The sequence below is a fragment of the Ptychodera flava genome, chromosome 22 (genome assembly GCF_041260155.1).
Source record: "Ptychodera flava strain L36383 chromosome 22, AS_Pfla_20210202, whole genome shotgun sequence".
NCBI classification, from domain to species: domain Eukaryota; kingdom Metazoa; phylum Hemichordata; class Enteropneusta; family Ptychoderidae; genus Ptychodera; species Ptychodera flava.
Genome location: NC_091949.1, coordinates 13729295 through 13735842, shown reverse-complemented (window position 1 = coordinate 13735842; position 6548 = coordinate 13729295).

Genomic DNA, 6548 nt, shown 5'->3' with positions numbered 1-6548 from the left:
AATACAAACAACAACAACAGCAACAACAACAAGATTTCTGGGTTCCCTGTTCTCACCACAGTGTGATTGTGCCTCGGATACAGACGGAATGTCAGGATTGTACAACCCGTTCACCCACACACCAATAAAATACAATTGATACAATTTTTCATAATGTTCATCTGTTGAAAATTTGTTCTGCAATTGTATCATCCCAATTAGATACAATCACATACAAATGAATTTACATCTATTGGGAAATATATTCTTGTGTTACGTCACTATTAGCATATGTTCTCACTACAAATACTTCGATAACATTCCTTCTAAGATTTCAGCTCTGAGGCACCGCTTCCTATCACTGTTTATTCTACCAACCAGAGTTTCCATCAGCTATACCATCTCTTTACAATACAATCCATCATGTGTCTTTCTCATGACTCATAGACTTTTCCCGCCAAACTGCTTTATTAACGGGAAACCTTGCTTTCCCAAATGACATTTTACTTTGCTTGACTGCAAGCCGATATTGCTTTCTCTCTCTCACCATAGTGTTACGCTTCACTGTATGTAGCCGTTGCATGCAATTAGTTTAGTTATAAAGTAGTCTTCTTAGTCAACTTCGTCTCCCGACTGCTTTCTCAGACATTACGTTTCATCCCCGGTAAACAGCTTCGACTCGAGCAATGATGTCGGGAACTCAAGGTAAACGCAAGGTAAACGCATGACGCGCACAGCCATACGGCTAGTTCGACTATTGACGTTCAGTTTTAAAAAGAGAAATAAATGTACCAGATTGTGGTCTTCTTCATGGTGGATAGTTTTAAAGCTGAAATGTGATCCAGACCCAGGACAATTGATTTTGTAACGCCTTCCCCATCCCCTCCCCATGAGTTCCGATGTTTAGTGTAGACGTGTAGCAATCAACTTGACCGATAGTACCCTCTAAGACTACATTGCGTTTCTATACTTATTCCCTCGACGATTGTCATTGAGTGACCAACTCCTTTACCACTTCCCGTATAAACGGAGACCGATTCGCTTCAACTGTTTACATTCCAAACATTGAAGTATTACCAATTGCCTTTCGTTGAGTGATGTATTGTCTTAACAGATGCCGAAGTCATTAGCAATGACCGATGATTAATGTTGCTGATGTTGAAAGACCACCCCATCCTGTTTGGACAATATTTCATGTCCTTTAGTAATTTCCGACTTATCTGTATTTAATTGAAGATGTGTGCTGAGTCACTCATTATGATATGTAGATTTGGGAACTATTTCAGTCGTACACTTTCTCGACAAAAGTGGAGACTTCACTTCACCGTTACTATTTTGTAATGAAGATATAAAGTTGTGCTTACAATCATGCAACCAAAATAAACTGAGATGTAACAAAGCCTGGTCAATGAAGTGGTAATCGTATTTCTGAGTTTCCAAAGGTTGCTATTCGGAAATTTGGTGTTGCTAATAGTTACAAGCAACAAACCTTAGGGACTGGACACAAATTACAGGGGGGGGGGGTGGGCCGGTGTTTTTTGGGGGTGGGTCGCCATTTTTCGCGCAAGCATTTTTGAAGGGTCATAAAATTTTGTGCAAGCCTATGGGGGAGGGTCACCTTTTTTCATGCATCAAAGCTGAAATTGCATGTGCACGTTATGGAATACTGAAAAAAGAAAAAATACCTCCTGGCACTTTCATTTTCTGCCATTACCATTTTCGGCGCGCCCTTTGGGCTCAAATTTCAGGTATAATAAACAATGTACTGATGATCAAAGCAGCCACATTGATTTAAGTTGTCATGATTTCTACTTATTCAACACTATTGTGCATAACTGTACCCTATAATAACTCTTTCAATAACAATTTGGGAGATTACTTATTTGACATCATTCTCCCATTGACAATACATTGGGTATAGGTCGGTGTCAAACGTTCATGTCGCTGTATGTACATTTTTAATTTTTGAGGACATTGACAGAATACAAACTGTTCAGAATAGAGCATAGTGTCATCAATAACAACTGGAAGCTTCAGGTCGAACAACTTTTGAATAACAATTTAGGATCAGATAACCTATGAGTTATTTGTAGTTTCCTCATAGCCTACAATGTATAGTGAATCAACATTTTGGTGAAATTCCAAAATCAAATTTCTTGCACAACCATTGACTTGAAACCACTCTAGTCTAACCATGAATATTAATACTAATAATTAGGTGTACATAAATGCACAGGTTTACCAAGTTTTGTATTGGAAAAAAATTATTCATAGTTTCATCATAGACTGCCATGTATAGTGAATCAACATTTCAGTGAAATTCCAAAATCAAATTTCTTGCACACCCATTGACTTGAAACTACTCTAGTCTAATCATGAACATTAGTACCAATAATTCAGTGTACATAAATGCACAGATTTACCTATTTTTGTATTGGAAAAAAATTATTCATAGGGTTTCACCATAGACTGCCATGTATAGTGAATCAACATTTCTGTGAAATTCCAAAATCAAATTTCTTACACACACATGGACTTGTAACCACTCTAGTCTAATCAAGAACATAAATATCAATAATCAAGCATACATAAATACACAGATTTACCAAGTTTTGTATTAAAAAAAATTATCATAGTTTCTTCATAGACTACAATGTATAATGGATCCACATTTCATGCGAAATTCCAAAAACAAAGTTATTGTACACAGATGCATGTGTTACCACCCTCTTCTAATCAAGCACAATTATGTCAATTATTCAGGGTCATATATACACAAATAGTGCATATTTTTAATTCTGAAAATTTTTTTTACAGATTTGTCATAGACTCCCATGTATAGTGGATCAACATTTTATGCGAAATTCCAAAAACAAAGTTATTGTACACAGATGCACATTTTACCACCCTCTTCTAATCAAGCACAATTATGTCAATTATTGAGGGTCCATATATGCACAAATAGTGCAAATTTTTAATTCTGAAAATTATTTGACAGTGTTGTCATAGACTCCCATGTATAGTTTTGTCATAGACTCCCATGTATAGTGGATCAACATTTTGACAGAAATTCCAAATCAAATATCTTGTTCACATGTGCACTTGTAAACAACCCATGCTAATCAAGTATATCTATATCAGTTATTAAACATCTGTATATGAACAGATATAGCTAGTTTTATACTGGAAAATACACGTTCGTAGTTTTCTCATAGTCGACTACATGTATAGTGAATCAACATTATCGATAAAATCTAAAAATTACATTTTTGTACAGGCATGTACTTTTTACCTGCCACTTCAAGCAAAGTACATTTACATGAATTATCACACACATATGATTTGATATTTCTTGGACAACGCGTTATATCGGCCACATTTTGCCTTCCTTTCCGGAGGGCGACTTAAAAAGTATAGCAAGTCAGAAGGGGGTCTTTAATATATTGCGGGTTTTTTGGGGGGGTATTGAGTAACAGGGGAGGGTCACTTATTTTCATGCACGGATAAGGGGGAGGGTCACTAATTTTTGTGCATGAACTTTTGAAGGGTCACTATTTTTTACGCAGCGGTTTTTCGAAAAACACCGGCCCACCCCCCCCCCTGTAATTTATGTCCAGTCCCTTATATTCCGGAGAAAACAAAGTGACGGAGAAAACTCCATCTGTCGCAACCAACAGTGTTACGTGTCCGGGGGGGGGGGGGACATAATTTAAACAGTTATATGTTAATTGGAAACATTGACAAAGAAGGGATTAACATCATCCGTGAACAACAACATTTGGTGGCGGTAAAGTTGAGTAGATCAAAAAGTAAGGGGGGTTTACACGTGGGAGTTAAGTCCGGAGTAGACACCGGAATAAATATAAACCTGTGTCAGTTGGACGTGTGAACAGACAACACCGAACTAACAAAGAACTAAATTAATTCGGTGTCAGAGGGCTGGTCCAGGCTCGGTGCTCCGTACTAAACAATGGCCTATTTACACGTGTGACCAGAACACCGAACTAAACGCCGAACTATATCCTGTCTTCGGTTCGGTCATTACCACAATGGACGGTGTTCAAGTAAGAAGCTCTCGCGATCGCGGCAACAATTGGTCACAGGAAGAGATCAGGCTACTAATTTCAATCTGGAGAGACGAAAACGTCATCCGTATGATGGACGGCACGTCGAGGGATCGGCAAGTGTATGAAGACGTCGCTGCCAGGCCAGGGAGAAGGGACTCGAGAGGACCGCGGAACAATGCCACAACAAAATCAAACGGTTGCGAGCTCAGTTCAAGTCCGTGTCCGACAACAACCGTCATAGTGGCAGAGCTAGAAAAACGATGCCATTTTACGATGAGTTGTTAGTAAAGGGAAAGCAACTGATAGTAAAGGGAAAGCAACTCCACACATCGTTCATATTTGGGTTGTTTGCGTTTTGTGTATGATATTGTGTATAATATAAGTGTACATCATGTTTGGCTGTTATGTAAAATGTCGCTTAGCCATGGCGGGTACGATATAGTGGGAATAGAAACCGTATGTCGCCTGTATACGGTAGTATGGTTACAGAAAGTATCCGATGAAGTCTGGCGCTTATAAGTGTGTCGCCTATATTTCTGTTCCATCTATATGCGATTATTGGTTGGTTTTGGAACAGTTTTTTTAGTGTTTCGTCTTTTTCAAGTTCACTCCAGTTTTATGTCAGGGCCTTCTTGATTTTTGTCGTGTCGATGTACGGGCTATACGTTGTTATGAAGACTATTGTATTGTTGGTGGCGTTATTGGTTTCTTTTTGTTGTTCAAGCAGTCTTTTCCTGCTTTTATGATCTGTCTCTCTGATAATGCGTTCTATTACATTTTTTTTATATTGTCGATCTTGTAATTTTTCACTATTTTTTTTTCACTAAATTGTGTGACTTTCTGTGTAAAATCGGTTTCGTTGTTACGTGTTCTGATGTATGGTAATGTTTCACCTTTGATCAGACCGTTGAATGTTGCTGCCAGATGGCATGAGTTTCTTTGTAAGAACTGGAAAATATCTGTTGGTTTTGTGTGTGTCTTGATGTCGAGAATATTCTCTTTGTTGTACCGACGACCTTTGTAGATAGTCAGGTCTAAATATGTGATTTCTTGAGAGGAGCTTTCAAACGAAAATTTGAATGTAGGATGCATTTTGTTGATGTTTGATATGAATTCATTGAGTTCGTCGTTTGTTCCGATGAAAATCAGAAAAAGGTCGTCCCTGAACGTCAGCCAGGTCGGTATTTGTTGTTTGCGTTTCAGTATTATTCTCATTTCTGTCTCGTGAAATGAAGGCCTAATATCTGCTATTTCTGGCGAACAACCCATCGAGATTATTTCCGTATAAGAGCATCCCCATATTTGCCGGTAGAATTCATGGTTGAATTCAAATGTGTTGTTTATTAAGATTATTTCTAGCAGAGCTATCATGTATTTCGTTGTTGGTTACTTGATTATGTAATTGTTTGATGATCTTTCCTGATTTAATGCTCTGCCAACTGATTCAATTGCCTCATAATGTGGTGTATTCGTGTTCATGGAAATCCAGTGTTACTAGTGTTGCATTGGCCGGAACTTTGATTGTCTCAATTTTCCGTATAAGAGTCTGTATTGTAGGTGTCTGTCTAGGTGTTTCATCTTAACATGAAATAGATAATGACATCAGACGGGGCGAGGCCAACAATATTCTCTCCTAGTATAAATTTCTTCGCCGAAGGCGTCTCAATTGGTTGACAGAACACAAAAAGAGCGTAGACAGCAGCTACATGATGTGTGGGTCCGCCATTGCAAGCAAGCGATTGTTCTCTAGCCCAGATATCGCTGAGGGCGCTTGACCCGAACTAAATTCATACCTTGTATATGACGTGTAAACGTGAGATCGCTTAGATCGCTGATAAGGAATATTTACAGAACGACTAATCAGATTCCCTCAGGTTTAAAAAAATACACGTGTAAACCCACCTGTAGTCATCCTCGACAGTTTAACGCTGATTTTAAAAAGACTCACAAAGATGTCGTTTTTCCGGTCAGCTGTCACCTGAGATTTAATCTGTCTTAATCTGTCTGAAGAACAATGCAAATAATGATATTTTACCAGCATACCAGATCGTATCAAATGTTCAGTTAATAACTTTGTAATTTGTAATGTAAATTTCCAGCCCATATGTTTTGTCATAATTTAACTGTATAATCATGTTGAATTGCAATGAAAGCACAATCGAATGGTTGTTTTGGAAATTTAGCCTTTTGTCACCAACGAGCCCTTATGCAAGAAGACTTTTCGGAGAAATAAAGTCCTTTGTTAATCAACCACAAGCCTATGCTCTGGTTCATCTCTGGTGTTCTACTGGCAAGGAGACGTCAGAAAACGGTGGTAACACTAAAACAACCCTCATACGATCGTTGTCCCTGTGAGATTTCATTCACCACTTTGCTTTCGTTCTTTCCAGATGACTCCCCTCGTAAGAGATGGAAAGTAATAAATAAGAAAATAAGTCATACTAAAGTCTTGTATATTTGAGACTGTTTATTTTACAAAACCAGTGCACCTCGTGCGCTCTG